We start from the raw sequence: 27,961 nt of genomic DNA, 5'->3' as shown, positions 1-27,961 counted from the left end.
GGACGGAAGATGCATGTGTGAGGAACATCCCAGAAACCAGAGAGGAAACGAAGATGTGGGGGTTCTGTTGTTTTCTTTGTAGATGTGTAAGAAAATAACTCTAGAATGCTGACATTGTTTTCTGTTTAAAAAAAATAGAAACGTTTATATATGAGAACCTTAAATTCATCTGCCAGATTTCCCAGAACAATCATGTAGACGGCTTCCAGCAAAAAGGAACATGAGGTCAGATGTTCCCTTCACAGAGACCAATGCAAAACTAGATGAAACGTTAAACAGATAAAGAAGGATCATCCTGAGGTGCTGATGGAAACACTTGAAAAAGAAACCTAATTGGAACCATTTCTTGATAAAAATGGTTTCTTTGGTGGAACAATAGCAAGCACCTGGTGCTCCCACTGGAGGTGCCTTCATCTCCTCTGCAGAGCCTTCTGTGCACCTTACATAGGGAAAGAGCTGATATACTCAGTTTGGAGCTAGCAGCAAAGCCCCACAGCTCTGCCCCTGGAAGTCAGGGAGTCATCAGACCAGTAAGCAGACTAGGTTGAAGTTTATAGAGATAATCTAGACACTGAGATGCCAAAGACCAAGAAAGTATAATCGTTTCCACACAAGGCTGTGATTATGTTTGACTCTGAAATGGCCTCCATAGGTTCATATTTTGAGCACTTTGTCCCAAGCTTACAGAGCAGTTTTGAAGCCTGGCCTGTGTAGCACTTTTAAGAAGTGTAGTCTCTTGGGTGGCAGAGGTGGGTAGGTCTCTGAATTTGAAGCCAGCCTGGTCTACAGAGCTAGTTCCAGGACATCCAGGGCAACACAAAAAAAACTCTATCACAAACAAACAGACACACGCACACAGGTGCGCACACACACACACACACACAAACAAACAAAAATGTGTTCTACCTGGCAGAAGCAGATCACCAAGGGTAGGCCTTTAAAGGTTACACCAGAGTCTGGTTCTAGACCATCTTCGGTCCTCTTATATGAGCAGAATCTGGCCTCTACAGGCTCTCTTTACCACCATGCCTTCCCTCCACCATGATGGAATGAACTCCCTCCAAACCCATGAGCCAAAATGAGTATTTCCTCCCCGATTTATTTTTTTCTGCCAGACATTCCATTCTTAAGGCAAAGATGACTGAAACTCCTGTCTACAGAGCTTTGGATGTGCGGAAGACATCATGACAGATGACAAAGTTTGAAAGCTTAGGAGGGATATGAGAACAGCGCCCTTTCTTGGCTCTCACCTGGGTCATGCAGCAACTGGGAAAGTCCTTGCATGACTTAAGTGTCGGCATTATAATCTCTGCCTAAATGGTTGTGTGATTTCCAAAGTCAAAAGATGCTCTGGAGAGCTATAAGGAGTCCATCTCAGTCTTTGTCTGCTCAACCGATCCAGTGACTCAGTGTCACTCAACCATGGTTTCCATGTGGTTGGGGTTATTTGGAGACAACAAAAAGAATCACTTATAAAACTGGTTATATTATTATCCAGAGCTAAAGGTAGGCGTGGTAGTTTGAATATGCTTGGCCCAGGGAGTGGCACTATTTGGAGGTGTGGCCTTGTTAGAGTGGGTATGGTCTTGTTAGAAGAAGTGTACTTTGAGAGCTTCCTTCTAGCTGCCTCAGGACGCCAGCTTTCTCCTGTTTGCCTTCAGAACAAGATATTGAACTCTCAGCTCCACCTGCACCATGCCTGCCTGGGAGCTGCTATGCTCCCTCCTTGATGATAATGAACTGAAACTCTGAACCTGTAAGCCAGCCCCAATTAAATGTTGTCCTCATAAAAGTTGCTTTGATCATGATGTCTGTTCATAGCAGTAAAACTCTAACCAAGACAGTAGGGTAGTGATGGGCATGCATCATAAAACACACGCCCAATACAGACATATAGAACAAGGCAAGTCAAGACCCTCACTCCACAGGGAAGAAACTGGAGCAGCATGCACTCCATATGTACCCACACCAAAGGCAAAGGCACAGGACTGTTTAAACTGAACATGTCCTAGTGACAGGTGGGCACAAGCAAGGATCAATGAGCTCATGACCTCTTCGCCTTCCTGACTGGCTTTCAATCAAAATAGTCACATATTTAGTGAAAATGATCTGAATCAAACTCATCTATCCAGTTATGGTTTTCTCTCTTCCAGCTTTCTGACGAGATGAGATAATACACCCATATAATGACTCATGAATAGTCACACACATAAGTTTGTGCCACCACCAGCAACTCAAGAGGCGTTCCACTCCCAAGCCAATGCATCCAGCAACTGCTTTGTAGACACTTTAAACATCTTGAAAGAAGTGAGAGAAGTCCATCTAGCTGATGTTTAAAGGTTCAGTGTAAAAGTGTTTGGGGCTTTCATAGAAATTCTAGAAAAGCTAAAGAATTAGTCTCAAGAACCAAAAGTGAGGTGGTAGAAAATTACAGCTGTCCTGGCAGACAATCTGTCTCAGGATCACAATGACATCACCACTACCAGAAGATCACAGATGCCCAAAGCACTGGATGCAGCCACTGAATCTCAGTATGGTTGCTCAATATTACCACAATAAACTTTTCTCTTCTTTCCTTTTAGCAATTACCTTCCCTAGGTTGAAAGGCCCAAGCAGGAATATCATAGCTGAGTATCTCTGCTTTACCCAGGTTTTCTCAGGGGAGAAAAAAATTTTGGGGGGGTTTCCATAATGGGCAGTCTAGTCTTGCCATTGACCAGGGCTTAAAATGTACCTACTGCTCAATTACCATACTCAAAGAATTGTGTTCTGTTTAAGAAGGCTTGCATGATGGTTCGGGGTTGGAGGAGGTTCTTGGTTTGAGCACAGAAAACTTCAAAGAGTGGGAAAAAATGACTCATAGTGAAGGAGAATAGTCCCTTAAAAGACAGCCTCTCAGGAGAGAACATCTGTGATGAGAGTGGCTCTGGAAGGTTTTGTGAGCAAAGACTATCTCTCAATGACAAACAGAACATCAGATTTATTGCAGGTGTTTTTGTTCTATGCCTTGGGACTAGCATTCATTTTAATATTCATCAATTATTATAAGTCTTAAAATTTTGAAATATTCAAGCTTCATACAAGATCTTTTTTCATACCCCAATAAAACATTCTAGACCAACATAAAGCCACGACATGCAAGCTCTTTATGCAAAGATTCCTCTAGTTGATTAGTCTTTGTGTTTCCCCGGATTGTACCTCATGTCCACATCCTTAGCACCTCAAACATCATTCTGTACATCGGCCTGGTTGATGGTCACCTCGTTCTAATCCTGGTTGGCCTTATTATGAATCACCAGCCTCCAGAATCACCAATTCTTCTGTTGGACATCACCAGCCTCCAGAATCACCAATTCTTCTGTTGGACCTCAGGTTCTCTTCGAGCCATACTCTACTCTGGGGGCTTTACTGTCCCTTTCCCTCAAATCTAAACTGGCCATATCTGTTCAATTTTTGTCAAGCATCAAACACTTACTCTGATAAGAAACACTTTGCAACTCTGTTAATATTTCAACTGTTGGTTTTCAAAGTTAAGGGAGAAATCTGAAGTGCCACAAAAGGGATCAACCATTAGAGACAAATGAAAAAAAATTCATATCACCCTTTGCTTTGGATTTCTTGTTTGGGATCTTGGAGTTGATGCCATTCAAAATCACACACACACTTTATTTTATGGCTGCTACAAGGGAGAGAAGCTGAAATTGAAAGAAAGTACTGAAACACTTAGATAAATGCTGGGAGAAAAAATACCTGGGCTGTTACATAAACCACCTTTGAAAAGCGACTACATCAAAGAGGAAGTTCTCCTTCTGTTTCCTGTATCGACTCTGGCATGTGATGAACCAGTTCTCACCAGCCATCCTGAAATGCCCTGGAAAACTTCTCCCAAATACAATCAGGTTTTAACTGCACAGGAGAATAATGGAGCCTCACCAGGCTTTCATTGTTACCCTAATAACTTGGTAAAGTTGTAGGAGCCAAAAGGCCAATGCCAGCTTAGGCACTTCCCCAGAAGCCTAGCAGGCTGGCACTTGCCACAGCTGCAGCACTTCCCCCTTCTCCCTCGACCCCTCCACCATCCCTGCACAAGTAGAAATCCCCCTTTCTGCCACCTGACCCCTCCCAAAAAGACACCACTGGCATCAAAGGCCACAGATCCTCACTCTAAGAGTGCCCACATCCTGGGAACAGACAATATCAGTTTGAGAAGAGATAAACAAACAAACAAACAAAAACCAAACCAAACAAAACAAAACAAAACAAAAAAAAACAGTGCAGCAGCCTCCATGCTGCCTGAAGCTGGTACCCTCTCTGATGGATGGCCAAACACTACCCAACACAAGTGGCTTATGGCCTTGGGAAGAACCATACATCCTTAGAGAAAAATCATGCCAATTAAGAGTTCCCAGGCAGCTGCGACTGGTTTGTAAAAACATTAAAACTTTTTCTTATCCACCGCTTCCCTCCCTCTATGCAACCTGTTTGTATATATTCCCCTACACTCCTAGACATGGGGTTGCAACTTCGCTTTGTGCAACTTTCGGTCCAAACCTGAGTTTGAAATAAAAGGCTCTTATGTATCTCTACAGCAGATATGGCAATTCTTTGAGATCTCTTGGAGGTTCCCAGACCTGAGCATAACAAAGTCTTTATGTAGAATCTTAAGAGAATAAAGCAAAGGAAAATGAGAATTGTACAAGTGTGTTCCCACTCAAGGATCTCTTCAATGGAGCTTGCTATGAAGAAGCCACTGTTCATGGCAGAATCTAACCAAAACACAGCAGCAAAGCACGGGCTGTTTGCATGAAAAGGAGAGAGACATACTTCAACAAATGCTTCAGTTACTCATTCATGAATGACTGGTGGTACAGTATGCCCATAATTTGTCAAATGTAATAGAAGGCCATGAGTTTTGTGGCAGCAGAGAGTGGGGAAGAGAAAGAAGTTTGTTTTCCCTGTTTCTTGCTATGTTGTTCCGAAGTGCATGATCTCCTTTCTGAGATAAATATATCCTTCCATCCCATTCCAAATCATCAGAGATTGGGGGAGTTGCAAATTTATAATGGATATGTGTCAGCTACACCAGCATAGCTGACTCAGTTCCTTGGATCGGGGGAGGGCTGAGGGCGAGAGAAAGAAAGACAAGGAGTCATCTGGTAAAGACCAAATGCTATATTTTCAACTGCATAGCTCCCTTTTATACTCCCCACAAAACAGGAACAAAACAGGAACAAAACAGGAACAAGGAGATACACTTGGCAGCCTATCACCTAAGTTTGGATTTCTCTTCAAGCAGTCTTTTTGGGGAAATGCATAGAGACAGGGGAGCTGTCACAACAGCACAGGTGCAGAGGATGGTGACTCACAATTCACCCTTTTTCTTTTAATTAGAGGCCGAGTGGAGACAGAGACCAGACCCTCAGTGAAAATTGGGGATATTGTAATGACCCCCAGCCCCCTGCCATTGTACAGTGAGGTGGTATGGTCATACCCATTCTGGTGTCTTTTTCCTGAGGAGGGGAACTGTATCGACACCAACCCCTATGCAGCCAGGCATGTCTCTCAGGGAAACTCCCTTGCAGTCCCAGCTGCAGCTCAGGCCTAAGTGAATGATAACATTTTTTGTAACATAGTCAGCCACACTTGGGCAGAGGGATCCCCTCGACCATATAAAAGCACCAATCCTCACACAAACAGCTTGAGATTGTACCTGTTGTGTCTGAAGATGGCACAGACACCCAAAAAACAAGCATCAGCAAAATTAGGCTAAAGCTGTCAAGGAAGTAACTCTGGCCCACTCTTTCACCAGCATTCCTACTTCAAGAAACATGCTCAAGATAGATGACCCATCAATAGGATCAACTCTGGTATTATTAACTAATACAATCTTATTAAAGAGCTGCCGAGTAAGATAATAATAAGTAGCATTCCAAGAGCCAGAACTCAACTGATTCAAATACTTAACAGAAGAGGAAGCATTAGTTACATGCACGGGTGTAACACAAATGGCATGAAAGAAGGGATCATAGCTAACAACATGTCTGGTGGATAACATAAAATCTACTTGTTCTTGAACCAAAGCAATTTGTTGATTTGAATCTAAAACAGCAATATGAAAATGAGACTGAATATCACTCTAATATCAATGCATCTGTACCCTCCCCAAAGGTTCATTCAATGTCTGACAGTGATAAGTAACCATTTTTCAAAACATTCAAGGCGACATAGCAAGTCATAATGAGAACCTGGTGCTTAGTAAACTCTTGGCTCCTTCTCTCTTTTGTCCAAGATACATTTACTTCTAGGTTTGAGTACTCCCCAACCTTGAGATCTGAATGAGTCCTGACAGCTGACACTTGTTGAGCAACCTGGTTTGCAGAGTTGACGAGGAACACAGTCCTTTTTGCGTGCAGATTGATGTCACCCCTAATCTGATGGGCCAGCTCTTTGGTGAGCAGAACCTCGATGAACATCTTCCCTGAGCCAGTGTTCAAGCACACAATGGTGTTATGGTCCAGAGCTGCCTCCAGCAGCTCAAACTGGTATTTTCATGACTTGCTTCTTGTTGCCATGGCCGTCCAAAGAAAGGACCCATTGGTGAGGGAGCAGGGGTCATGAGCTGCAGGTCTGCCATGCTGAAGGGCTGCAAAGCAGGGCTTTTGATTCATAACCTCACAGCATGCCCAAGTTTCAGCTCTCAAAATGCTGACTCTACATTCTTTCAGAGTTTCCAACTCTGTATATATGTATACCCTAGGTAACCTGCAGCACTGGGTACTGCGGGCCTTCCACAACCATCGGACCCTGCTCCGGCGAGCATCATAGCCCAGGCCTCCTGGTGCCGCCTGGTTCCAGCTGTCAGCTGTCAAGTTACTCCATTCACCTGGGCCCAGCGCTGCCCGCAGCGAGCATCACACCACGCCCCCTCTCTTTTCTCCTGGAGCCCACTTCCTTTCCTCTAACGGCCCCTAAGAGTTCCTCCTCCTTAGAAGAAGAAGAATCCCCCAATGTAGATGAAGAGGAAGAAGAAGATCCACATAGGGACTCCCTAGTCAATTCCTCCTGAACTTCTCCAAGAGTTTTCTTAGCCTCCTCAATTTGTTCCTTAACCAATTCGTTTTCACTGACAAGGGCATCCCTAACTAGTTTCCAAACACTGCAAACTGAGAATTTTGGAATTCTTTCATAAATTCTTCAATAACCCTAGCTTCAACAGGGGTTCCCCACAGAGCCAGAAGAGTAGATAGTTGCTTAGTCAGCAACTCCTTACTATGTGCCAAATCCATGGCGTTTACTTACCCCGAAAACTTACCTTCGGTTTGTGCCCAATGTGTCTCCTGTCTTAATGCAAGCCCCGGAGACGGCCCGTCAGCAATCGTCCTCATCTTTCCGATCTTGGTGAAACCTCCACTTGTCAGCTACGCCAGCATAGCTGACTGAGTTCCTTGGATCAGCGGAGGGCTGAGGGCGAGAGAAAGAAAGACAAGGAGTCATCTGGTAAAGAACCAAATGCTGTATTTTCAACTGCATAGCTCCTTTTTATACTCCCCACAAAACAGGAACACAAACAGGAACAGGAATAAAAACAGGAACAAGGATCAAAACAGGAACAAGGAGACACACTTGGCAGCCTACCACCTAAATTTGGATTTCTCCTTGAGCAGTCTTCTCAGGGAAATGCATAGAGACAGGGGATCGGGCATAACAGCACAGGTGCAGAGGATGGTGACTCACAGATATGAAAGATGCAAATAAATTAGACAACTGGTGGACCAGAAACTGTAGAGAATTCTTGTGTAGAAAAAAAAAGCTAGAAAAAGCATGCTGAAAATGGAAATGTGTCCTAAAACACGGGTCACAGAGGACTACAGTAAAAGAGAGGGATCGTAGACATAGATGATTATAAGGTACCTTGTGTGGATGGTAGAAAACCAAACTAAGGTCTTTGGCAAGATCAGTAAGTGTTCTTAGCAAGTCATCTCACCAGCCCCTATATTATTCATCTGTAACCCTAACAATCTTTCTGGCAGATGCCCATACAGAGATACACACATATTCACATAATTAAAACATTTCAAACCTAATAATTTTTAAAAATACATCAGTGATCTCTAATGCTTTATATGAATTTGTCACTGAATTGTTTTCCCAGAGAATAAGATGTGCTGTTTTTATGAAAGATAATTATACAGTTGTGTGACTAAACCTAGAATTGTTAGAGCAGGTGTTGGCAAAGGCAGGAACACAAACCTGCTCCAAGGGGAACCTGATTTAGAGATACTTGAGAGAAACCATATTTTATTTTTAAAATTAAAACATTAATTTGTGTCCACACCAGTGTTCCCCAAGCTTTGGATCAGCTTCCACAAGAACTTGGGCTTTCTGTTTATTCGGGGATAGCCTAGATTGCAGGCTATCAAAGGGCCATACTGTTGCAGTAATATTTTAAAACGGCAGCACCCAATCTGGCTTGTTCTTAATCAACTGCCATCTTCTCGACTAGACAGAGCCTGTTGCCACAACCAGTGGCATGTTCTCGCCAGTGCCGCAGCTCACGCCGCCAGCTCAGGTGGCCAGAGACAGCAGCCTTGCCACCCACAAGACGCCAGCGTGGGAGATGGCTCTGCCAATCTTCCACGCTGTCTCCACAAGGCTGGGCTGGGCCCAGACCATCCCGCAATCCACGCAGTACCAGGTAGAAATGAGACTCTAATGGTTAAAGATTATCCAATAGCTTTATATATTTGGTAACGCTCAATAACAAGATGCCCACACGATTAGAAGTGTTAACCAATGAACTAACTTAGATATAAGTTGTTACCAAGGACTGCTCCCAATACATGCATGGTTCTCCATCCTCCCATATCTCTGCCCTTTAGCTCCTCCTCTTCCTCCCCTTACTCCTCCCATCTTAGCTCCTCTCAACTTTCAGGGAAAATATGTCCTACACCATGGCAGTAAGATGGACTTGCATTCACACCAGTTCTTTCAAGAGCTTTAGTGGTTTAATGGCTTAGGCTTTGTCAAGTGTGGTTTGTGGGAACTAGAATATATCAGCCTTGATAGTAAACTATCAATAGCTATCATGATACGGGTACTTAAAACCCATCGCACATTTCTGTGCCCCAGCCCTAGGAGAAGATGATCACTTCGTCTTTTAGTTATAAATATTTAAACGTTTTTTCCCCTTTGAAATGACAAAACATATTTTTCCAGCATGACATGTGAGACAGGCAGCTCTTGCTTTTTCCCCCGGCATCTCTCCCATCATTACTCTTTGAACGCACTTTTTCTCAAGAGAACCCAGTCTCCCACAGCACGGTTGAGTCCAGTGGAATCCTGGGGAGCCTGGACAGCAAGCCTGTGACCCAGGAAAAGACACTGTTTATCACTCTGAAGGTCAGAGCTGAAGATGATCTTACTTCAATAGTGACGGTTACATTATGGAGACAGAGCTCAGAGCTGTCTGCATATGGCTCCAGCATCAGGGAGAAGCAGAGATTGGAGAAACTACATTGGTATTCAGACAAGTAGAAGTTAGAGGTTATGGGCACCTCAGTGTGTGTCACTCGTTTGAAGAATCCCAAGTTAGTTTAGATGAGAACTTTCAGGGAGTTACATCAAAGGAGATGGGTAAAGATGAGCAGGCAGGGTCCACAGACAGCAAACGTCTCTCTTTTGACTCCCTAAAAGGGAAGACTGTTTAGGGAAACTCAATACTTGACTCATGAAGGTAACATTATATATTACATGCACACAGAAATATGTACATAGTGTGCATATGTGTGCATGTATAATATATACTTATTTATATAAAGTATAAATTTACACAGTGAGAAAACAAGAATAGAGAAAATGACATTTTCAGTGTGTATTCATGTTCACATGTGTGCACATGTGTGTGCAGCTACCCATGCAAATGTGAGAGCGTGCAAGTGGAGGTCAAAGGCCAACATTATAATCTTCCTCAGTTGCTCTCCACGTTACTTTTCTTGAGGTCTGTCACTGAACCTGGAGCTCACCAATTTGGATAGGCCAACTGGCTGGTAAGTCCAAGGCATCCTCTTGCCTCCACTCAGCACTAGGATAACAGGGCCACTAGGATTACCATGGAACCCAGCTTTTCCAGAATGGCTGCCATGAATCTGAACTTAGATCCTCAGGCTTGCCTGGTAAGCACTTTACTGACTGAGCCATATATCTGACCCCTCATTGTGACAGAGTATGCATGTGTGTGTATGCCTATTTGTGTCTAGGGTGGGGAGCATACATGTTTGTGGGTGCAAGTGTGCCTTTTTGTGTATGTATATAATACAAATAAAATTCAAAGAATTTCTTATTTTATGAAGAATTTTTGCTCTTTTCCTTCAATAGCCTTCTCCTCCAAAGAAAATTAACTAATTGATTAATTGACAGGGGAACTATTAACAAAGAACAATTAAATGGGCCAAATAGCCCTCAAAATGAGATCTACGTTAGATCCTAATGTATATATGATCAATCGAGATTACAGATATGCCACTTGTCCCACACTGCCTGGGCAATTGGGATGGGGCAAACATTTTAAATAATTAGCATATTCATAAGACAGATTTCCAGGGGATGTGGCAAACCTCATTGGTAGATCCTAGACCTTGGAGTGAAGATTTTTGCAAAAGTTTTTCTTGTATTTGTTTTTTTTTGGGGGGGGGTTGTTTTTCTGACTAATTTAGGTAAAGCATGAGAAACTTAATAACCTTACACAACACAGGGGCCTAATGTTTCAGAGCACAGAATCCCTCAACTTGGGGACCAACACAAAGGAAAAGCAACTGACAAATAAAGAAACCAGCCAGTTGTTATTCATCTGCTGCTGTGAGGCTTCCTAGCAGTTATTTAATTACTAAAAAACAAAAAAACAAAAAAAGATCATCTCCTTCCTGATGGAATATTCTTATAACAGTAACTTAGCACACAATCTCAAAATTGTAATTCTGCCAGTCAACAAGCACACACATCAGTTTTCTCATCTGTTGTTGGGGGCTTTGGATTCTCCTCCTCCTCCTCCTCCTCCTCCTCCTCCTCCTCCTCTTCCTCCTCCTCCTCTTCCTCCTCCTCTTCTTCTCATTCCTCTTCTTCTCCTTCCTTTTCTTCTTTCTTTTCAATTACTCACTTAAATGCCAAATTTTAATCTGCCAGAGCTTCATTTGACCATTATTAGTGAGTCCAAAGTTAAGAAGGATTTAAATCAAATAAATAGATGAGAACCAGAAGAGAAAGTCTTCTTTGAAGAAATTGGTGCTCAGCTATTTAAAATGTTCATTTAATTTTATAATAATGTTGCCAGATAATTGTGGTTATTTAAAAATATGTACCAAGTTCTGACTATGTGTTAAGTGAGTTCATTGAAGCATCTGTGTAACGAGTAAGCATAGAACTGCAGTGGGCCAACAATCATTTGGTGTCCCTGATGTGCATTGCAGTGCCTGAGGGCTGAGACCCCAGGAAAAGCTGTAGACTTTAGGAGGTTCTTAGTAGACCCAACAGTGGGAGCTACTTTACACAAACCAGTCTTGGTTGTTGCCCCATACACAAATATCAATTATGCCTCTGTGTGTGGAGTTGCCTCTGTGCGTGTGTCCGTTTGTATGTGTGCATGCCTGAGTATGAAGGACTGCCCCTCTGTGTGTGTGTGTGTATGTGTGTGTGTATATACAGACCCAAGTCCCCTTGCACATAGTGTGACAATGTTTTATCAATAAACTACATTTCCCAGCTTTCAATAATGCCTATGTTTAAAAGTCATAGCACAGTTTTAAGTTAATTATAACACATTTGTCAGTGTGTCAATTTGTCAATGAGACCCTTGCTTCAGGAAACTTTGGATCTTTCTTTTCACAACAATGTATGCATACATCACTGTCCCCACTTCTCTGACGACTGAACCACTTATTTTGTTTACTAACTCAACTCATGCATCATGGGATGACTAATGTGTGGTATATTCCCAGCACACAAAAGTGAGAAGGATATATTCTGTGGATGCTAGGAAGTGCTTGCTGATGGGAGACTGATATGGCTGTCTCCTGAGAGGCTCTGCTAGAGCCTGACAAATACAGAGGCAGATGCTCACAGCCAACCATTGGACTGAGTGCAGGGTCCTCGATGTAGGAGTTGGCGAAGGGACTGAAGGAGCTGAGGGGGTTTGCAGCCCCATGGGGGAGAGCACAGTGTCAATCAGCTAGACCCCCCCCCAGAGCTCCTGGGGACTGGACCATCAACCAAAGAGTACACATGGAGGGACCCATGATTCCAGCTGTATATGTGGTAGAGGATGGCCTTGTTGGACAACAGTGGGAGGAGTGGCCCTTGGGCCTGAGGGTGTTCGATGCCCCAGTGTAGGGGAATGCCAGGGCAGGGAGACAGGAGTTGGTGGGTGGGTGAGTGAGCACCCTCATAAAGGCAGGGGGAGGGGGAATGGGATAGGGGGATTCTGAAGGGAACACCTGGGAAGGGGAAAACATTTCAAATGTAAATAAAAATATCCAATAAAAAAAAGAAAAGGAAAGGATATATGCTCTACTTTCAAGGAACACAACTAAATAGAAACAGTAGAAAATAAATTAGGTGATTCCAATAAAATATTATAAGTCCTTGAGTGTAAATAGTGTATTGGAGAACCAATGAAGATGGAGCTAAGAGTACTTCTGGGCAATTTTTCTCCACAATGGCCACCGTTATCTTTGTCTTCTAACCTACCATAATACCAAAGGGAAGTATGGACATTAATATATGTTATTAAAAGGCTGGATAAGTACCTTGGCTAATAAAGTGCTTGCCATACAAGCAAGAGGACTTATGTTTGAGTCCCAGAACCCATGTAAGGAAGCTGGGCATGGCGGCATGTGTCTGTAATCCCAGCAATGGGAAGTTAAGTCAATCCTTAGGACTCAATAACCAGTCAAGCTAGGCAAATAGGTGAGTTGTGGGCTAATGAAGAGACCTGTCACTAAAAAACATTAAGATAGATAGTGTGCTAAAGAATAAAACACAGTTATGTAACTGTATGCTCACCCACACCTAAGCAAAACAGGAAGATACATGCATGCATCATTAAGTGTAAGATCATAACTCTCAATCTAAATTTTAAAATAAAATTCATATAAAACTTTACTTCCAAAAAATTTTGAGGAGAAATGGCTCAGGATAAAAAATATCAAGTTATGATTTTAGGCTCAGATAAAGTAATGTTACTGCCATATGTGCTTTCTCTCTGGTTTTGCTTACTAAGTTACCTACTAACTCCAATAAAGTGTAGTTACTTCCATCAGGGAAGGGGAGGAGAGATGGAAGGAGGAGCTATGGGAGGAGGAGCTGTGGGAGGAGGAGCTGTGGGAGGAGGAGCTGTGGGAAGAGGAGCTGTGGGAGGAGGAGCTGTGGGAGTAGGGAACTGGGAGGAGGGGGCAGCTATTGGGATGTAAAGTGAATAAATGAATGTTAATGAAAAAACTCTTGAACCACCACAAAAAATAGTAAGAGGATAAATTCTAATCTGACTGATCATTTTCTCCTTAGTCTATTCTCTCTCCCTTGGATCTCCAGGCTGATGCTTCTTTGTTCTTTCTTTGTAGAAGACACCTACTGCTCCTTCAACCAGCGGCCCAGCTACATGTGAGATAAGAGTTGTAATTTATGTCCTTGCTTAGAGCGAAAAGGAATATGAAACACTTGTAATTCTGTGGCTTTCTTGTTGGACTCAGCAATTAATTATGGATAAATATTATCTCAATCTCACAAGGAAGTTATGAAGTCCTTAACCCCTGACATCTAGCTGACAATGATAAGAGGCTAAGGGAAGTCTCATCTCGGGACTGAGCCCTGATTTTCTGAACCAACTTGAAAAGAAGAATCTGGTGCTTGTCTTGAGCCATGCTGCTTGAATTAGAACCTTTTTCATCCTTCTTCTACTAATGTGGGAACTTAGGGTTTCGGTCACTCTCAACAGATTAGACACCAGTGCTGTTTCCTATTAAGCTCTTGATTCCCCACAGCTGTAGAAAATTTTCAACTCAACATCAGAGAAGGCTAGCTCCCCTAGTAATTGTTTTTCTTCTGGAGAACTGCACATAAATAATAAATCAACTCGCATCCTTAGCCAACCTGGCAAAGGTGAAAACTATCTAGTTCAAGTGGATGTTGCTCTCATTAAAGAGGTCTGCTGGACAAGAGACCATGCTCTCTTCCATCAAAACTATTATTAAGATACAGGGGCACCTGCCTAGAATCCCAGCACTTGAGAACCCAAGACGGGGACTATAAGTTAGAAGCCAGGGAAGGCTATATGTCAAGATCAAGGTCAGGTTGCACTGCACAGTGAGTAGTGAGATCCTGTCTCAAAAAGACAGAAGAAAAAAGAAAGGAAGGAAAGAAGAAAAAAGAAAGACAACAAAAATGTCTTATTTTGAGGTAAGAATATGTGCATTAAAATACTGATAGAAACACCATAGCCTAAAGGCATGGATGGTACGGCTTGTCATGTTCTATAGACTAAAGGCATAAGAAAATAGGGTCAAAAGATGCTACTGGCAAGAGCTGTGCAAAATAGGGCAAGCAACATTGTATCATGGATTGAGGAGGAGCTCATGGGGCTAACCAACAGGGAACAGCCTCTGGTGGAGGGGGAGGGTCATTTTTATACCCAGTGGTATAGTCGCTGAGAATTTAGCCATCCTTTAGTAAATAACTCCCCACCCATGCTCATGAGAGCAACAGTGATTAAACTCAGTGGGTCACAAAGATACAAAATTCAACCCAAAACACAAGAAAGTAGTAATGGAAATTTATTGGGAAGAGTTCAGAGGGATTAGAGTGGGAAGGACAGTACTGGGCCGTGAAACCAGCCAGAACATACTGCATATGTGTTAGAACACACACACACACGCACAACCTCTCTCTCCCTCTCCCTCTTCCTCTACCCCCAGAAGTTGGGTCTTTGCTTCCCTGTAGATCTTTGTGACAGAGCACTGGCAAGAAAACAAGCAGGGCCTTGCAGCAGCAAGATAAACATATGGTCCTACCTAGTGCCTGTGCGCACATCTGGGCCAGGCTGAATCCATCACCTGGTATTATAGTGTCAGAGAAGTGGTAGTGAACCCCCTAAAAAATAGACAAGAGCTGATCCGATGCAAATCACACCAGGGCCTTTATTCAAACTAGCTCAGGCTCAGTCCACCGCCCACATGCAGGATAGTTTTGCTGGAGAGGAGTCCCAAACATCTATCAGGGTAAGGCTTTATAGAAAGCAACAAGCTGGGGGTGGGGGTGTTTCTAGCCTGGCAAGCATCTAATTGGAAAGGTACTGTGGCCTTTAACATCATTGGCTGGTGTTGGGAGTCAAATCATAGACTTAACTTCTGCTTCCCTCCGCATTGGTGGATGTTAGGCAGGGGGCGGGCTTGTTGGGAACTAACCTGGAACCTCTGTATTGTTGGGGGAGATTAACCTGGAGACGCTGGTCTTGTTTGGGTTAGCTTAGAAACTGGAGCTCAGGTTTGGTTGGGAGGATAATTTAGGAACTAATGATAGGTACCGGCCTGTTAGTCTACCTGAGCTCAAGGTCTCTAAAACTGAGTCTGAACTTAAAAGATTTGGTCTCTCATTATGGATCTTCTCCCTGCCCTCTGGAAACTTACAAAGTCGGGTATCCCCTGTGAATGGGGGTGAATATTTGTAGGCTTTTCTTCAGATAGCCCCCACCCTCATTGGGCTACTATCTCTCCTAATGTAGGTCTATGTAGAAGCCAGGGCCTTAATGGCCCCTTCTGGCACCCCCCCTCAATAAAGCTCATGTCAGGAGATAACATAATGAGGAATAAATTTTATACTTGGGTCACATGACAAAGGCTCATTGCAACATCTCTAAGGGAACATATCTATTATATACTGTTTTTTTATTCCAAAATAGTATGTGACAGATGTTCCGGTGTCACCAGAGTGGCACTGGCTGTGGGCTTAGTGGTACATAGCTGATCTGCAGAGAGTGATGGTCCTCTGCCGTGCTCCTTTTATGGTTTGGAGTTCTGCCATTCGTAGCAATTATGAATGGCTCAATAACAAGCCTTATCCACATGCAGCAATTAAGAATGACTCGATAATAGTCATCGTATGTCACAATCACAAATGACTGAGTAATTAGCCTCTTTCAGAAGTGGCTATCATGAATGGTCCAATAACGTCCTAATCCACATGCAGCAGCCACGGGTGGCTCGCTAATGATCCTCATCCACCGAGTCTGTGACTGTATAGCACTCTGGCATTAACTAGCCATGACCAGCCCTGCTTTGGGGGCGCGCCTCAGAACATCAGTATAGCTGTTATGTCAAGGATAAGATTGAACAGTTCCAGCTTCAGGTGTGCCAAGATAACTGTACATAGAAGGTTTGCCTGCAAACCCTAACGAGAGGTGATACACCATGTATGTTAGCTTACAGGTGATTCCACTAAGCTCCTCCCATGGACCTAGCATCTCTCTCTCTCTCTCTCTCTCTCTCTCTCTCTCTCTCTCTCTCTCTTTCCCTGCCTCTCTCTCCTTCCCTTCCTCCCTCCCTCCCTCTCTCTCTGTTCCCACATGTTTACTCTCTCCTCCTTTTTCTCCTTCTCTGTCCCCCTCTTCCCTGCCCTTGTGGCTCTATCTGCTTCTATTTCTTCCCCAGGCTCTCCCTCCCCTCCCTTTCCTCAAATAACCCCCCTTTATACCAGATCTGTTCCATAGCATGATTTCTCAGAGGCCACCTTGGCATGGATCTGTCATGTACCCCCCCCATCATGCCACTGTTTCATAACAGTGTATCTTAGAACAAAGTTCTCCAAAATCTTCTTTACCATCCGTGTCTCAGAACCCACCCACTGCCGCCTCTTTCCTTCGTCCATCCTACCACCATAGCCGGTGGATGGTTCTGGGTGCCATTATTCTCAGATGCCATCTGTTGGAGTTCCAAAGCATCACGGACAGCTGAACTAGATGTTCCATACAGCAAAGACCACTGCCTGCCCAGCCAATGGTCAGGGCAAAATGGCAAAGGTCTAGTGCCTTTGCTACTAAATCTTGTCCATGAACAAAAACCATTAGGGTTATTGTTGTGGTGATGAAACACCACAGCCAAAGCCACTTAGGAAGTAAAATGTCGACTTGGCTTATGCTTCCAAATCACTGTTTGTCCTGAAGGAATTCAGGACAGGAACTCAAATAGTAACCTGGAGTCAGGAGTTGATGCAGATGCTATGGAGGAGTGCTGCTTACTGGCTTGTTCAGTCCACAAGCCTGGATGTCTCAGCTAGTCTTCAGTATATGCCAGAATCCCAAAAAAAAGCAGACTCTATTGCCAGTGAAGGAATGGGCTTGTCAGCAGGAGCTACAACAAGCAGGCAAAGAGAGAGCATGTGGTTTGGTTTTCCCCCTGTGTCCTTATATAGACAGCCAGCAAAAGGTGTGGTCCAGATTAAATGTGAATCGCCCCGCTTCAAAGATCTACATTAGAAGTGGGTCTTTCCAATGTGAATGATTAATTTAAGAAAAATAAAATCCCTCACAGGCATGCCCAACCATTTGGGTTTTATTTAATTTCAGATGCAGTCAGGTTGACAACCAAGAATAGTCCTCACAATAACTCAATGGAGGTCTCAATACGGTTCCTTTGCAGTCTCGCTCCAAATGTTTTAAGCAATAATGTTATCGGAAAGCCTGGCATGGCAGCTTACACCTGTAACCCCAGGACTTGGAAAGAAAACTGGCTTTCTCTTACCTGATAGCAATCAAATGACAATAGTCTGTTTTCCACAATGACAAGGTTGGTATCAACCTCACTACAAGACAGGCTCTACATCCAGGAGCTGGCCAACACAAACAAGACTCCATGTGTTTGGTTTGGTTTTAGCTCTGTGTTTTGTTTTGTTTGTTTTGTTTTTAAGAAGGAGAAAGAATCTGGCCAGTGGTGGCACAAGCCTTTAACCCCAGTACTCAGGAGGCAGAGGCAGGCGGATCTCTGTGAGTTTGAGGCCAGCTTGGTCTACAGAGTGAGTACCAGGATGGTCACAGCTACTCAGAGAAACACTGTCTCAAGGAAAGGAGGGAGGGAAGGAGAAAAAGAGGAAGAGAGAACAAGTGGTAGGGATCTGGGAGGAGTTAGAGGAGGAATAAATATGTATGACCAAAATACATTGAATGAAATTCTCAAAGTATAAATAAAACATTTTTTTTTAACTTTCCCCAGCTGTTTCTAGTTCACAATGGATTCCCGTCCTTTCAGTGGAATGCTTGTTCACTGGAGTCTATGGAGTCTCTGACTGTATGCCCTCCGGATCTCTTGACTGAGTTTCAGTAAATAGCTATAGTTTCCTTCTTGATTGGATTGTGAAGAATTGAAGAGAGTGGGTTTTCTACCCCAGTCTATGTCTGATGAGTTCTCAGGCAGTACAAGCAGTGGAGAAAGCATGGTTCAATGTTGGGTTAATATGGCTTTTAATACTAGCTAAGCTAATCGCTTGTTATCTGACATCCACTAACTTACTTAGCTTGATAAACACTGTTACAAACATGGCTGAACAGGGAGCGTTGAATGCCTGTTTTGTGAAACTCAGCCAGTGTTTGGAGTCTGCCAAACACAGTGAAGTGGTTCAGTTCCACTAGGCGAGCAATTTGTTTTACCCCCTTCCAACTGAGAGGCCAAATCTTTTAAATTGAGACTCCATTTTAAAGAACTTAAGCTCAGGCAAACTAACAAGAGTACTGAACATTAGTTTCCAAGTTAATCCCCAACAGTCTCCAGTCTCCAGGCGAAGCCCCAACAAGACTTGCATCTCCAGGTTACACCCCCAACAAGACCACCACCTCCATGTTATTCCTCCAACAAATCTACACCCCCAGGTTACAAGCCTGCCCCCTGCAATGCAGAGGGAAACAGAAATTAAGTTCATGATTTGGCTCCCAGGACCAGCCAATTATACTAAAGACCATAGTAGCTTTCCAATTAGATGCATGCACACTCACCCTCCCATCCCCCGCTTGCTGCTTTGCCCCATAGATGTTCAGGGCTTTTTACCACCAAAACCGTCCCACATGTCAGCAGTGCACTGAAGGGCCCAAGCTAGCTGGAATAAAAGGCCATGTTGTGATTTGCATCAGATCAGCTCCTGTCTGGTTTGTGACGTTCATTAACACTTCCCTGGCACTACACAATAGTGCAACCAGCAGTATCTGGCTCTCTGCTCCTAAAGACACTGTGCCCCAAGATCTCCTAATGGGAGTTTTTACCAACTCTCACAACTCAGTAGGTGACCAGAATATGAGAAGGAAATAGGGAGATGACAGTATTACTGGATTTTCTCTTCATCACAGAGGTATTAAGAAGCTGGTCTTGGCTTCTAAACCCTAGAATTCAGAGTAGAAGGTTAATGTTTCATGAGTACAGAGTTTCGTGTTCCAAGCTGAAGGGAGTTCTAGGAATAGAAGTTAGGTGCCCAGAAATGTGCGTGTAACCAATGCCATCAAAATGCATTTAGAAATTGTAAAAAAAAAAAAAAGAGAAATATAAGTTTTATGCATATTTGTCACAATTTTAAAATGTGTATATATATATCTATATCCATAACATATATGTGCATATATATATACATATATAATGTGTATATATATATACATATATGTGTGTGTATATCCTATAACATATGTGTGTATATATATCCTATAACATATGTGTATATATATATCCTATAACATACATGTGTGTGTGTGTATATATATATATATATACACACCCTATAACATGCATGTGTGTATATATATCCTATAACATACATGTGTGTATATATATCTTATAACATACATGTGTGTATATATATCCTATAACATACATGTGTATATATATGCTATAACATACATGTGTGTATATAGATGCTATAACATACATGTGTGTATATAGATGCTATAACATACATGTGTGTATATAGATGCTATAACATAACATACATGTGTGTATATAGATGCTATAACATACATGTGTGTATATATATGCTATAACATACATGTGTGTATATAGATGCTATAACATACATGTGTGTATATAGATGCTATAACATACACGTGTGTATATATCCTATAACATACATGTGTGTATATATCCTATAACATACATGTGTATATATATGCTATAACATACGTGTGTATATAAATGCTATAACATACATGTGTGTATATAGATGCTATAACATACATGTGTGTATATATCCTATAACATGCATGTATATATATATATCCAATAACATATATATGTGTGTATATATATCCTATAACATATATTATATATATTTATATCCTATAACATACATGTATGCTCAGCTGTGATAGCTATGTGTTGCCTCCTGTCTTCATCATGATGAGTCCCCCTGAAGAGACCATGACAGTGAGGTTTCATGACAACTTTACGAAGGACCAAATCATTTCATAAAATATTAGAGTTTAATCCTTCTTCTAAAACATATTCTTTCCTTCATTTTCAGTCTGAGAGAATATAAATGAGGCTGAGTTGATTAACTAGTCTGGAAGAAGTTGTTGGCACAGTTCCCAGACTCCAGCTCATCAACAGCTTCAAGCAGCAAAAGCTTCACTGCGTTTTATACACTTGCCCACCACGAAAACTGAAAAGTCCATGACAGTTGGACTCAGAAATGCAGTTAGCAGAGCCCCTGCGTTGGAGCTGAGAGAGAATATTATGAAGGTTAGAAGAATTAAATACAGCTAGATAGATGTGTTAGTTTTTTTGGTCTTGTTTGTTTGTTTCCTATGTTGAGAGTTTGGGTTCTCCTCCTACCAGTTCATTCAGATTCTTTTGATTAAATGAATAAGCTGAGGCTCAGAAGTTTTTGATTGCAGTTTCTCCCTTGAGCTCAATGACCTCAGCTCCCTAGAGTTCACAGATGTTACACAGATGTTTCAATTTGTAAAGCACAAGCTCTCTCCTAGAAAAAAAACTAAGACAAGCATTGTTTTCTCTGTTGATACCATTGTTTTGCTGTTATAACTCCTCAGTAACGACAGTAATGGCTGCAGTTGTGATTTGCTTTAAGGAAAACACAGTTCATTATAAAATTTGTCAAACATCAGATTAAGGACACTTGGCGAGTCTATACCACTGTTTAAGATCAGTTAACAAAGTTAACACCACGTAGGCTTTTTTTCCTCCCTAACTTTTCAACCTGCTTTAAATTGAGAAATAAATATTGTAGTGAAGAGGATTGCCACCAAGCCTGATGACCTGAGTTCGGATTCCCAGGATCCACAGAGTAGAAAGAGAGAACTGACTCTTGAGAGTTGACCTCTGATCTCTGTCTCTGTCTCTCTGTCTGTCTCTCACTGTCTGTCTCTGTCTCTCTCTCTGTCTCTCTGCATATAATATATACATATACATACACATATACATACACACACACACACATACACACACACACACACATACACATACACACACACATACACATATATATCATGTCTCGGCATGTATGAGGCTACATATATACACAAAATAAATAAATAAACAAAGGTAAAATGCTGTTTTGAAATACATACCTTGCAAGATGACTGGCTTAAGCTAATTAACATATTCATTACCTCAAATGCTTACCAGTACCTGCTGCTATTTGTTGGAGATTTACTGTCTACTTTATCTCCAGCTGTAGTTGAGAATATCGACAGAGGAAATAATGGAAAAGTATCAGGTTGAGATAAAGCATACCAGTAGCTGCACAAAGTCACTGTATATGGGAATCTGTTCACAGCACTTGACCTCAGATGTCACATAGCATGGGTTGGGACAGTGTTCTTATGACAAGAGAAGTCAAAGATGCTACGGAAAAATTTAGGGATCCATGACTTAGATATTTTTAAAGGCTATTTATTTACATTGATGAATAAATACATCAACACTCTGAAATTAACCAGCCCCAATGACTTAACATCTCAACAGACTTCTATTCAGTTAGAGTAACCATTTGGGATGGGATCTGCATGACTTCACATTGGATTCTACCATTTTACTATCGAATGTATTGTTATACATTTACCTACCACCAAAACTGAAAAGCCCATATCAGAGTTGGCATCAGAAGTGCAGTTAGCTTTATACCATCCTTCATAAGTTCTCTTCAGTACCCTCGCTCAGTCCTTCCTCATTCCCCTGTCTATCCTTTCTTCATCTCTTTTCTGGATGTCCTCTGTACCCACTTGTACATTTGTTTACATATACTCATCTTTAATGGGTTAGACTTCACATTTCTTCCCGAGATCACGTGACCTCATTTAATATCATAAATTCTAAATCAATTCCATTTTCCTAAAAATGTCGCCATTTCATACTTCTTTAGAGACGGATGGTATTCATATACATCACAGATTTTCACTATCCATTCGTCTATTGATGGGCAACCAGGTTTATCTCAATTATTTGTTATAGTGGATAAGGCAGAGTGATAAACGTGGGAGCACAGATACCTCATGGCAGGCCGTGGAGTTCTCCGAGCATGCATCCAGGAGTGAAGTAGTGGGGTCCTTCGGTAACTTTCTAATGCCTGAAAGACAAGACATTTAGTATTACTAAATCATCTATAGAAACATCTACAGCTTGTTACAAAGCCTGATCTTTATTAGCGAGTTGTGAATATCCTTGATACAAAATACACTCAAAACCAATGCAATCCAAATGTAAATGATAAACAAGCTTTTTTTTTTCTTACTAGAAAATGAAAAAGTAATCCTGACCAAGTTGTCTAAAGAACACTTAGGTTTTCAAATAAAATTCTATTTCATTTTAGTTCAGTAAATTGAACTCCCAAGGCCTACTTCTTGAGCCGTGTTTGCATCTGTTCTTTCACTGATGGTCCTGTCTATCTGGGGAAGGAGTTCATACTGCAGCCTCTGCATGTGTGCCTATGGGTGCATGGTATAAAGTGTAGAAAATTAATACCAGAATGAGTTGCTTCTAAGTGAGAGTCAAGAATCAATGTGATCCCTAGAAAATAAGGAAACAACATTCCGAGAAGTGAAGTCTGCCACGTGTGGTGCACACCTTTGATCCCAGCACGTAGGAGGCAGAGACAGGTGGATCTCTCTGAGTTCAAGGCCAGACTGGTTTCTTTTTACTCTTCTATCAATATTTGTCTGTCTACCGCTTTGGAGTATGGCATCTCCACGTATTGCTTCATTGCTACCTTTGTCTTCCTTGTCTTCTCTTCCCACCGACACCCATCTGATGAACAGAAACCCACGTCTTAGTGTAGAGTCAAAATAACTTAGAAAGTTCATCATAAGAAAGAACAGAATCAAGAGACTAAAGTTGACAGAGGAGCTGCTTGGGACATGGTAAAGAGAGACAATAGAGAGGCAAAGGCATATCTGTGAGTCTGGAGAAGGCATGACAGTGCAATGAAGAGCCTCCTTCTCCACATGCTGAGAACACACTAAGTGGAATCTACAGAAATCCCGAAAACCGAGGAGAGCTGAACTCTGCAAGCTTACATGCTGGAGTCACAGAATCCCAGAACAGCATATTAAAACTTCCACTTGGTCTCAAGCCCTAGAACAATAATGGGTATGGTGAGAACTTCCCAACAAATAGTCTCCTGCTTGAGAAACCATCTCAAATCAACCAGGAACACCTTTATATGCAGGAACGTGGGAGTCTGAAAAACAAATATTTCATCTTTTTTTTATACCATCAGCTGAGTAACTAACTATTAGGGTTTATTTCTGCGCTGTGGACCTATCTTACTTCCAAGACATGCATGAGGATGTGAATAGCATATGCTCCACAGTAAAAGATATTCCCACAGACTACAACTTCTAAACAGAATTTCAGTTCTCATCCTGAGCACTCTTGATTCACAGTGGAGAGATGTAATCACCCTTGGTGCCAAACATTAGGAAGTCCATCGGTGGCAACTACTAGGAAACAGCATTTGAAGCAGTCAAAGCTTAGTCTTGTTTTTCTTCCTGCCTCATTAATCAGTAACTATTCTTACCTACTAGAGAAAGAATGAAGAATTGAAAACCCTGACTCCATCCTGTTACTTAGATCAACAAAAGGCCTTTGTTTGTAACTCTCTTTGGAACACTGTAAAATGTCTCCAGCTCTCCCAGGACGCATGAGGTTCCTTTGCCAAAACCCAAAACAATTTAACAATAGCAAAAATCCGTTGAAGCCTGAGCTCATCATTAGGATGCCATCCAAAGTCTCACAAAAGCCACTCTTCCCCACGCTGTTCCACTTTTTAATTGATATAAAGAACGTCGTTCTATTTTTTTTTATTTTTCTAATATAAAAATATTTAAAAGATGCTGTTTTGCATCTGATTTGAGAAACACCCAGATCTTGCAATTCTATAGCGGATCTAGAAGTATCACGTTCAATGTTCTTGCATCAATAGTGAAGTAGCTGCTTTCCACTTCTGGATGACTACATAGTATCAAGTGACTCTCCTGAGAGACTGGTGTGACCTGGGCCTCTGGGCAGCCTGCAGCTGGATATGTGTCCCAGCAGAGAATTGTGAAAGAGTGATGTCTGCAGATTGGAAGGTAGGTTTCAAGTATCAGCATCATGTCTGACAAACACACTTAGTCTCTACAACAGGGACAGGTTACTGCTCCCAAGTGCAATCTGCTCCCAAATGTCTTGGAAATTCACAAGCTGTATGATTTCCAGATTTTTGTACATACTCAAGCAATAGTAGTCCTATAGTCTGAACCTTATTCAAACACAAAATACTACAATATTCCTTATTTATAGTGTTTTGTCGTAGTGTTAAAGTCCCACCTTCTTTCTCCAAGGACAGTGTACAATGCGCACCCTTAATGAGTGCTCACCATTTCTAACGGTGACAAAATATCTCTGTGCCAGATACTCCTAACCCTAAAATATCAAAGGCAAAGAATGACCAAATGGAAAAAAAACTGAGTGGGATATGACTCCTGTTTACTTCCGTGGTTTGGAGGTCAAATGGTCCCATAGGCTCAAGTGTTAAGGAACTGTTAGGAGGTAGAGCCTTACTGGAAGATAGTCATCTCTCTCTCTCTCTCTCTCTCTCTCTCTCTCTCTCTCTCTCTCTCATCTCTCTCTCTCTCTCTCTCTCCCTCTTTCTCTCTCTCTCTCTCCAGATAAAATGCAATCACTCTATTGCTGACTGCCAAGCCAGCTTCATGGTCCTGTGGGCCCCGAATTCCCCACTATGGTGTTTTCCTTCTGGAACTGAGAACAAAAACAAACCCTTTCTCCCTTTAGTAGCTTTGGTCAGGTATTTTATTACAGCTGCAGAGAAGGAGCTAATGAGACCATACACTAGGAAAATATCCTATTTATCCAGCCTTTCCTCCTAAGGGAAACAGCCACACACCCCAATGCTGAGAATAGTGCTTAGCTGGAAATGAGTCAAATAGCCCTATTCAAATACAGAGATTTTTCTCTAAATGATCATGTTGGCATTGGCACCCATGTGCCATGGAGGATGGAAGTATGGCTGTTTAAGGTACAAGCAAAAGCATGGTCAGATCTTAAAGGCACAGTGTGATCAGTCTTTGAAAGTCGAGCCAATGCGTGAGTTTCTATGCATTGTGTATCTTCAGGCAGTAGAAGGAAATCACAAGACTCTACAAGCATCTGCAAGAATCATTTCCTCTGTTTGACTCATTCCTGCACTTCAGGTGACCTTCATGACTGCCACTTGGAGAATTCCATTCCTGGTCTCTCATTAAACCTTTTTCATGATTACATGTTTTTAGTTTGCTTCTCTGCGGCTGTGATAAATCCCATCATCAAAAGCAACTCAGAGAAGAAAAGGTTTATTTCTTCTTACAGTTTCTAATGGAGCGATGCTGTAGGCATAAATTTTTGCAACCTGCTTTTAATAAGGGTTCAACCTCTCCTCTAGCCCACCACCCAGCAGAGGTAGTGGAAAAGTTATTAGAATACAGAGGAAGTAGACCTGTTCAGCAATAGTTCTTTGAGGGCAAGCTCAAGCTTCCTTGGCAGCAGTTCAGTCTCGTAGCAAACACCAAATACGATTCAGCAGCTACACATCAGTCCTCTAGGCAGGCAGGTACTACACAGGAACCAGAAGCTGTAGTTCTATCCTTTTGGCAGGCAGATACCATGAATGAGCCAGCAGCTGTACTTCAATCCTGAAGAAACTGCAGGTCTCCCCAACTGACCTGAGTGGAAGCAGTGGAGTTTCCCTTAATGACTGCTTTACCACAAGTTGAGCTCAACAACGCTATATATGTAAGGTGAACCAATGCCATCACCAATGTGTGTTGTTAATGAAGAATAGTGAGGTGGAACAAACCAAATCAATGCTCAGTCCTCATCTCCCACTGTCTGTGGGGCCATATTTATACTCCTTCATCGCAGGGCCTTTCATGTGTTTGCTATATCCAAACATTCTTTCATCTGTGTCTGCTTCATAAAAACATTCTTTCCCATTTCTGCTCCAGCAAAGAATCCTTTTGCCTGTGTGTCCCAGCAAAACATCATTTGACATAACTAACTTTCCAAAGAAACCAGAAGTTTCTACTTCAGGATGCCAAGCCAAGAACTTGAAGCAGAGACCACAGAGAACACTGTCTGCTGTCTCAGTACTTTTCAGCTGGTTCATCTACTTTTCTTCTGCAGACCAATACCACCAGCCTAGGTATGGCACTGCCTACAGTGGAGTGGGACCTCCCACATTAGTCATTCATCATTAAGAATATGTCCAACAGACATGCCTATAGGCCAATCTGAAATAGGTAATTCCTCAGTTATGTTTCTCTCCTCCCAACTGTGTCAAGATGTCTTGATGCCAGCCACAATTAGCCATCACAAGCACCCATATGAGTGACAAAGATTTATCTGTCCCATGCATTACGTATCAGTCTCTTATTCAAAGATTAAGTCATTTGTCACATCCTGGGAATCACTAAAGATGCAGTAAGGAAAAATCAAATATAATGGGATACACACACAATTCCTCAGATTGGATAAATTTGGTTTTGGTTCATTCTACTCCAGTCTTAATTAAGAGACAGCCATTCACAGGGCACTTGGTCATAGCAATGAGGCCACACCTTCAGCTACGACCCTTCAAACTACTGCCCCAAAAGAGCCAGTGAAGGAGTCAGTGTACCCCCTACAGGATACTCTGTTCCATCCAGTATGGTGACCACCTGCTCATGGAGTCAACTAGTCACTTTGGGTCCAGGCCTGACTGAGTCTTGAGCATGCATTAAATATCGTTTTAATTGAGGATACATCCCTGCTCGGATAGTTTGATTTTATTCATTGGGATGGTGAAAACTGAGGAAGAAGAAAAAAGCACTCTTGAGACTGTAGTCACCTATAGTACTCAGGGTGTAAGCTGCTCTATTTCTACTAGAGCCCCGTAGCACAGGAGAAGCCATTAACCAAGGTGTTTGTATCTTGGGCATCAAGATTTCCACAGACAGAATCTGAGACGTCAGCACATTCGACTGGCAACTTTCAGCTGCCATAGACTCTGATCAGCATGAGGGAGAGGAAACATGTGCAGTCCTATCAGGTTCACAGCCTCTCGAGGGCTGAGATAGTAGTAGCACCAAGCTTAAGAAGCTGCTGGCTTCTTCTATGGCACTTTGATTGATGGGGCCAGAAAGATACCCAGATAGGATGCAGCCACAAAGGGCTGCTATATCATGTCAATGCGGTGCTTGGAACAGGTCCCAGATTAAAATTATTGTCCTTTTTATCACCAAGGATGCAGTCCTTTTTTCTGAATCACATGGCGAAGCTTAGAACATTCTTACAGCAAATGATAGCATAATCAGATATTGCCCTCGGGTGGAAAATACTCCTGCAGAGGACACTTAGGTTGGGTATCAGAAGTGATCAGAACATCAGTATCTATAATGCTGTCAGTGAGAAGGACCAAG

The 27,961-nt window shown here is 42.2% G+C and overlaps 1 long non-coding RNA gene across 1 annotated transcript; it reads right to left on the bottom strand.

Annotated features, from left to right (window-relative positions):
* Position 1: 1 nt before the first annotated feature.
* LOC114615578 lies at positions 2–23,943 on the bottom strand. The gene is made up of 4 exons (XR_003710491.1): positions 23,094–23,943; positions 22,520–22,596; positions 7,313–7,461; positions 2–121 (listed from the first exon to the last, which is right to left on the bottom strand). It is a non-coding gene; the product is annotated as an uncharacterized LOC114615578 (long non-coding RNA).
* Positions 23,944–27,961: the final 4,018 nt, after the last annotated feature.

Source organism: Grammomys surdaster, unplaced genomic scaffold (assembly GCF_004785775.1).
Source record: "Grammomys surdaster isolate TR1022 unplaced genomic scaffold, NIH_TR_1.0 126906, whole genome shotgun sequence".
NCBI lineage: Eukaryota > Metazoa > Chordata > Mammalia > Rodentia > Muridae > Grammomys > Grammomys surdaster.
This window is presented reverse-complemented; position numbering and strand designations above follow the sequence as displayed.